General features: G+C 37.0%; 1 long non-coding RNA gene across 1 annotated transcript; it reads right to left on the reverse strand.

Annotated features, from left to right (window-relative positions):
• Window positions 1–4,686: 4,686 nt before the first annotated feature.
• LOC117314780 lies at window positions 4,687–7,757 on the reverse strand. The gene is made up of 2 exons (XR_004529603.1): window positions 7,447–7,757; window positions 4,687–6,044 (listed from the first exon to the last, which is right to left on the reverse strand). It is a non-coding gene; the product is annotated as an uncharacterized LOC117314780 (long non-coding RNA).
• Between the last annotated feature and the right edge of the window lie 620 nt (window positions 7,758–8,377).

Below are 8,377 nucleotides of genomic sequence, written 5' to 3' on the forward strand. Positions count from 1 at the left end.
ATTTACACTGTAACCAAGGTTATATACGGTAAGCGTAGTTTTAAACCTATAACAGTGAGAAAATCCACGTGTAACCGACCACAGACACAAGTCCCGTCTGTCATTTACACTGTAACCAAGGTTATATACGGTTAGCGTAGTCCACGTGTAACCGACCACAGACACAAGCCTCGTCTATCATGTACACTGTAACCAAGGTTATACACGGTTAGCGTAATTAAAAACCTATAACAGAGAGAAAATCCACGTGTAACCGACCACAGACACAAGTCTCGTCTGTCATTTACACTGTAACCAAGGTTATATACGGTTAGCGTAGTCCACGTGTAACCGACCACAGACACAAGCCTCGTCTGTCATTTACACTGTAACCAAGGTTATATACGGTTAGCGTAATTAAAAACCTATAACAGAGAGAAAATCCACATGTAAACGACATTTTATTTCTAATTCGATAAAACGGGGCAAAATGTAGATTTACACGGCAACTGTTGTAAATATACAAAGATGATAAGACTGATATAACAATACTATAACATGTGCTTTGGCTCCTTGGGCAGACCTAGATGTACGTACCGGCGTCAGGGGTGGTGGTGGTGGCCACGTGACCAGGAGGCATATCATCAGATATCGAATAGTATCATACAAGGACATTTCGAACATTTTTACCAATGAATTATCGAAAAGTATCCATTCTACAATCTGATTTGACCAATCAAAGCACTGCTTACAAACGCCAATGGGAGAACTTTAAATCTGCCCCGGTAGATTCTGTTACGAAATGTAGTAACCTTCAGTAATACCAAATCTATATCTTCACTCTTGCCACGCATTCGGGAAAAAGTACAAAACATATTGGTAATACCAAAGACACTATTAGAGATCATGTTTATGTTTATATACAACATCTTACAAACCCTGTATTGAAGATGGAAAGGTGGAAGGGATTAAAACCACCAGAGAAGGGTTTTCTTTGCCATTACTTATATGTGCAATTAGTTGATAATTCATCACTTATAACATATTATATATTCTCGCTAGCATTTAACAAGTTTGTAGTAAGGGAAAATTTAGTTATTACTACTTGACATATATATATATATATATATATATATATAATAAGGGTCAAAGAAGTAATATGAACAGTATAATCCAGATAACACTGGATCCTCACATAAATGTATGGAGGATACGAATTACTTGTAATGATTATATAGGGCAAAGAAGTAATTCAAACAGTGTAAACAATAAGGTTTGTTAAATTTTCCGAAAATTTAACAAACCTTATTGTTTACACTGTTTGAATTACTTCTTTGCCCTATATATATATATATATATATAAACTTGAAAACTTATGCTTTAGTCATTCAATCATATTGAATGGTAGTGTATAAAAAGGCTTGGTGTAAATCGTTGATAAAGACCGTTAGATAAAGACCGTTAGATAAAGACCGTTAGATAAAGACCGTTAGATAAAGACCGTTAGATAAAGACCGTTAGATAAAGACCGTTAGCGACATCTTTTCTATTCTTTCTAGGAGTATTTTTGTAGTGCTGACATCTTTATTCACACAATCTACCAAGTTCTGATCTACAAAATATCTTTAAATTACATTTGGTATTTCATATATTCAGAGAAAAAATCTATGGATATACCTAGTATGTATATATAGTATCATTTATTATATCGATGAGCAATATTCCCCAGCAATATGCTGTGTCTATATATAGCTCAACGAAATTAGAGCTTCGTCAGTAGAAGTTCTATAAATAGTATCATTACGACTTTAGTATTTCCAGTTCTGTTAACGGACATTATAATAGTAAATTTCACTAGTTCTAGAGTTTACGGTAGACCAATGACACTCTAGCCTGGCAGTTTTGTCCATGTTACGATCTACATTTTGAATCTGTGTATCTTACGATTTATATTTGATAATATATATGTAATAACATGTATTTAAATATTGTTGAAAAATCCCGATGTTTTAAACTCAAAATGGCGATCAGAGATGTGATGTGAAGATTTTTTTTCTTCAAAATACCGGACAGGGCCACGATAACTGATGGTCTGAGGAGTGGAGTTAGTTTATAGTGTTATACTGGGGCCTTATCAAGTTACACAATAAGTTATGGTACAGTGACTTCATCACTGATAATATAAACTACTACACAATTCTGGTGATGTCACTTTTACTTCACAGCAAGTTATGGATCTTAACATATCGAATATAAAGACAAGTTTCGAATAGAAATAACGGAAAAATCTACATAAAATTAAAACACTCAACATGTCATACCCTGACTTGTCATTTTCAGGCCAGGGGAAATTGTTTAGAATGCAACACCAAAACACTGCCCTATACATTAAATGATACTGCTATAGCGTGTCAGGTGTGAAGGCGTGTCATAGCGCAACCTTGAATCTAAAACAATATAAAAGAAATTATCACATAGTATTTGATAATTAGCAAAAAAAATGTTGATTGTTTTCAAACACTAATGATCTAGTATTTATCATTAGACAGTGGTGTTATATAACAAACCTTTTCAGCTGTAGGGTGATACGTTGTAAGTTACCTCTAACCAGTCCACCCAATTGTGTAGTAATGATTAAGAACTGATGTAATATATGTACAGTATATAAATAGTACATGTCGTTATTTATGACAACATCATTTTAAATAACGGCACGTGTATACTAGGCCTAGACACAGATTTGATTAAGATTCTGTTACAAAATGCATTCGAAAACTTTCAAGTCCCCTGATATACTGTAGCCTAGCTGAGGAACATGGTGTTCTAGGTACTTCTACACGTAACTTGTTTCTACCTAACGTGATGTTTTACGTATAAGATACCCGGTAGTGACTGTTTTATTGACGTGAATTCTTGAGACTGGTTTAAACACACGCCTTTTGTTGAGTTTTTGACAAAATCTCCCGATAGACTATCGGCACATCTATAGGAGGAAATTGTGTGGGCCCCTCACTTGTCGCCATTTATTTCTTATTATTTGTCTGGTTTTACTGAAGACCTTACAAATTCTTCTATTTGACATAAAGATATTTCAATATATTTTCATTAAATAACAAAAAGTTTATTGACCATATCGATCGAGTATATCCTGAAGGGTTTGAAATCAATGACACTACAGACAGCTGTGTGATAAGCTTGATTATTTCTATTTCCTATTCTAAGTTTTCCATTCCTAGATAGTAACATCACTGCTTCACCTATATATGGTGTTAACATGTTGTAGTTGATTAGATATGTTTGAACCTGTTCCCATTATCACGATTTCCGTCACGGATATCGACTACGGACGATAAAAAAATGATAACCTATGGTTTTGAGACATGTTAGTTTCAATTTTATTTCTTTCCTCGGCACAGAACATGGTATTATAGTAAGATATACATAGAAAGGGGATTCACAAACAGGCGATGTATACATCATTCTGTCTTATTGACGCGGGTTGATTAAGACCTCATTATCACATTTAAAATATTTTCTGTGCGATATGAAGTCAGACGTGTTCGATGTTTGATGATAAGTCTGGTAGTTCCGCTATCTTTTGTTTTCAGTATGCGGCCTATCTCAGATTTGACCTAGATTTGTATGGCGGATGTCGTGGTGACCTAGATTTGCATGGCGGATGTCGTGGTGACCTAGATTTGTATGGCGGATGTCGTGGTGACCTAGATTTGTATGGCGGATGTCGTGGTGACCTAGATTTGTATGGCGGATGTCGTGGTGACCTAGATTTGTATGGCGGATGTCTTTGTTGAAGCAGAAGACGCTCCACATTCCGGGATACCTGGACTATTATGTGTCGGTATTGCCTGTTGTTACGGTAGTCTTGTGCGGAGGGAGGGGAGTGATATTGACTTTCTTTATTCAGTATGATTTTAGAATTATTTTACTCATGTAAAGGAAATAATGTACATGTTTTGTAGGTATTGATATCGATTTAATGATGAAAATATTACTTCGCTATACAGAATAATTCAAACAGAACCTGAGGATAAAAACAACGGCAATACATAATATTTCGAGAGAAAAATAGTTTGTTCATAGTGCAATCTAACAATAAGTGAAATAATCAAGTATTATTACAGATGATATGTCTTACTAGTACAGTGTATATTGAGAACTTATGTCGAGTAACGGGATACATCCAATAGAAACGTTAAAATATCATCTAAAATATTTCTGTTTCATGTTAAAAGTTATAAAGTTACAATAATAATTTGAGGGCTATGGACTCCTCTCTAATGTAATATTTGTGCATGCTTGTATGCCCTGCTAATAGACCGAAAAAGCACTAAATATAGACAGTGAACCCCTGAACACACTGTTCGCACGGGAGTGAGATTGTCTTTTAAGCTAAATGTAAACAGGACTGATCAAATGAAAGTGTAATTACCGGTTTACCACATGGCTAGAATGTCTAACGTAAGTTGATGATTTTTATAAAACACGGCGAAAAATTGAAAGAAATATGATTCTGATTTCATACAGTTTAATTGGCATTTATAATGAAATATCGTACTGAAAGGTGCTAATATCTTGTGTCTTTTCAACGTCATCAAGTTTTGAACTGTAAAGTGACGTTGATTGGTATACTGGTTTTCTTTCATGCCATTTCATAACCATTTTCAACAAAAAAAAACACACCAAAAATGAATTTGATGAACTTTAATGAATTATCCCAATGATAAATTGCTATTTTAGCATTCAATGTTATATATTAAATGGATTCACGATGTATAGATATTAATTTTTACCGATTCGTGCATAAAACATCAAACTTATTTTATTGATCATGATACGAGGGCTGACTGATATGTTGTGAACTTCATATTGAAGGATTTGAATTTTGCCAGCGGTGTTTCGGACATAGATGAAAGTCTGATGGAGCGAGATCAGGTGAATAAGGCGGATGATCAATCAATCTAAAGCTTAAATCGTGAATGGCAGCCATGACAATGCCAGACTTGTGAACAGGAGCATTGTCCTGATGAAATAACACACCTTTAGTGAGCTTTCCGCGGCGCTTACGTTTAATATTTTCCCGTAACTGCCTCAAAAGTGGAGCATAGTGTGTGCCATGGATTGTTTGTCCCTTTTGGAGATAATATATCAGGAGAATACCATCTGCATCCCAGAAAACCGAGGCCATAACCTTCCCAGCTGATGGAACAGTCTTTGCATTCTTTTGCAGGGGTGAGACAATGTGTTTACTTTGGAGTGCTACCTCGTCGATATAAACTTACCAAATGAAACCAGTCCTTGGATACACGACCCTATATAGTGAGAGAATAGTAGGACTTAAAAAGAATAGACTTGAGTACCTCCTCGAATACGAGGCTCACACCATATCTATCAACCCTCGTATCTATCATCTCCTTATTTTAAGGTATATTCCATACATGTATATTGTATTTCACGGCATTATATCAATTACCGGTACTATACTTCGCATAGCCATGCCAAGTAATGACTTCATGTCAAATAGTATATTTAATGTAAGTACTACGGGAACATTTTGAAGATAAAACAAGCATGATATTGATACCTTTAGTTGGTAAGTTCACTATCATATTCGTATTAATGTTTATTATTATATTTGTCTTTACAACACAACTGCACAACCATCTCCTTGTTGATATCACACCGAGCCATTCTGTACCGATTTTGGTTATTGGTCGTGCTCCCAGCAGTAACAGTGCTCAGACGTCCTAGATTCCCCCTCCTGACGTGAGGTTGTCTCTATCGTTCTGGATAGCGCTTTATGTAGCCAGGAATTCGGTTTCCAGTTTTTATCATGGCATTCCTTAAAGCATTGACACGCCTCTACACTATCTTTAGCGTCATACAAAAGAGGGGAAAGTCACCTCGTCAGGAATCCTCAAAAATCTTTTCTTGGAACTCGTACAAAAACAAAGGCACAGCGGGATTGTTACCCCCACGAACACAATCACCAAGATTACAACACCTGCCATTTTGCGTGCCTGTATTTTCGTTTCGGTGGCGTCATCCTGTAACAAATACAATAAGAGTTCACTTTATTCCAAACCACTCAGTATAACGTTAATTATGTTGAAATATAAAATGGTTAACTATCGGAATACGTGTGTAGAAAATCTGCTGCTTATATTATACTTATGTCTAATTTCGATGTAATTGGTTTTCATTTTATATCTAACTCATTGAAGTGTAGGCCACTAGGTTTTAGGGGTTAAGTGGCAAGCTTATTGTTTATCTTACTGCCCAGTGATCTTTGCGCGTGCATTTTCGTATTCTATTGTGGACGAGTTGATTATTTTATAAATGATTGTTATGTTGTTCTTGTTGTTGCTGAACATAAGTATGCAAACAAGAATAGCAAACGAGATTTAACACAAAATACCCAGCCATAGCGACAACACACAACACCTTATACCCAACCATAGCGACAACACACAACGCAAAATACCCAACCATAGCGACAATACACAACGCAAAATACCCAACCATAGCGACAACACACAACGCAAAATACCCAACCATAGCGACAACACACAACGCAAAATACCCAACCATAGCGACAATACACAAAATACTCAACCATAGCGACAACACACAACGCAAAATACCCAACCATAGCGACAACACACAACGCAAAATACCCAACCATAACGACAATACACAACGCAAAATACCCAACCATAGCGACAACACACAACGCAAAATACCCAACCATAGCGACAACACACAACGCAAAATACCCAACCATAGCGACAATACACAAAATACTCAACCATAGCGACAACACACAACGCAAAATACCCAACCATAGCGACAACACACAACGCAAAATACCCAACCATAGCGACAACACACAACGCAAAATACCCAACCATAGCGACAACACACAACACCTTATACCCAACCATAGCGACAACACACAACGCACAATACCCAACCATAACGACAACATACAATAAACAACCATAGCGACAATACACAACACATAATACCCAACCATAGCGACAACATACAATAAACAACCATAGCGACAATACACAAACAATAAACAACCATAGCGACAACACAACAAACAATAAACAACCATAGCGACAACACATAATACCAATCCATAGCGATAATACACAGCCCAAATTACCAACAATAGCGACAATTCACAACCCAAATTGCCAACCATAAGGACAACACTAACAAACAATAAACAACCATAGCGACAACACACAACACACAATATCTAACCATGGCGACAATACAAAACACAAAATAACCATAAAATACAATATACCATAGTGTCAACACAAAAGAATAACATCCTCACGTAACTTAATAAACTAATAGTTGTTTTGACAGCCAATTGTGTAAATTGTGTATCTCTGAAGCGAAAGTTGAAAGTTGAAATAACTAATGACTTACCTGAGTGTCCGTGTGGTCTGTCTCCTGAGGACGAGAGAGTTTTTTAATGACGATATGATGTTGTTCTGTATGTTCTGTGGGTATCCGGGCGGTGGTAGTTTGAACCTGTCTGTCTTCACCGGATGTTGTCCCCAACAGGTACGCGAATATAATCAGGTAAATCATCTGTTTGATGGAAATCGAAATGTCTATAGTGATCCAGTGAACTAAAAAATATATAAATGATCAAGTGCTATGGTTAGTTTAGATAAAAATATATTGACAGTTATTTTTCGGGACACACCACATACTAAACAAAATAGTATGTAGACCAGCTGAACACCAGCTGACAGGATATGTATGTAGAAAGTTTCACTTCCACTACCCAGCGTCATATACAAACGGAAGGAAACACTAAATATTAATCAGTGCAACCGACCACAGACACAAGTCTCGTCTGTCATTTACACTGTAACCGAGGTTATGTACGGTTAGCGTAGTCCACGTGTAACCGACCACAGACACAAGCCTCGTCTGTCATGTACACTGTAACCAAGGTTATACACGGTTAGCGTAGTCCACGTGTAACCGACCACAGACACAAGCCTCGTCTGTCATTTACACTGTAACCGATGTTATATACGGTTAGCGTAGTCCACGTGTAACCGACCACAGACACAAGCCTCGTCTGTCGTTTACACTGTAACCGAGGTTATGTACGGTTAGCGTAGTCCACGTGTAACCGACCACAGACACAAGCCTCGTCTGTCATTTACACTGTAACCGAGGTTATTTACGGTTAGCGTAGTCCACGTGTAACCGACCACAGACACAAGCCTCGTCTGTCATTTACACTGTAACCGAGGTTATGTACGGTTAGCGTAGCCCACGTGTAACCGACCACAGACACAAGCCTCGTCTGTCATTTACACTGTAACCGAGGTTATGTACG

The sequence above is a fragment of the Pecten maximus genome, chromosome 2 (genome assembly GCF_902652985.1).
Source record: "Pecten maximus chromosome 2, xPecMax1.1, whole genome shotgun sequence".
In the NCBI taxonomy this organism is placed as follows: domain Eukaryota; kingdom Metazoa; phylum Mollusca; class Bivalvia; order Pectinida; family Pectinidae; genus Pecten; species Pecten maximus.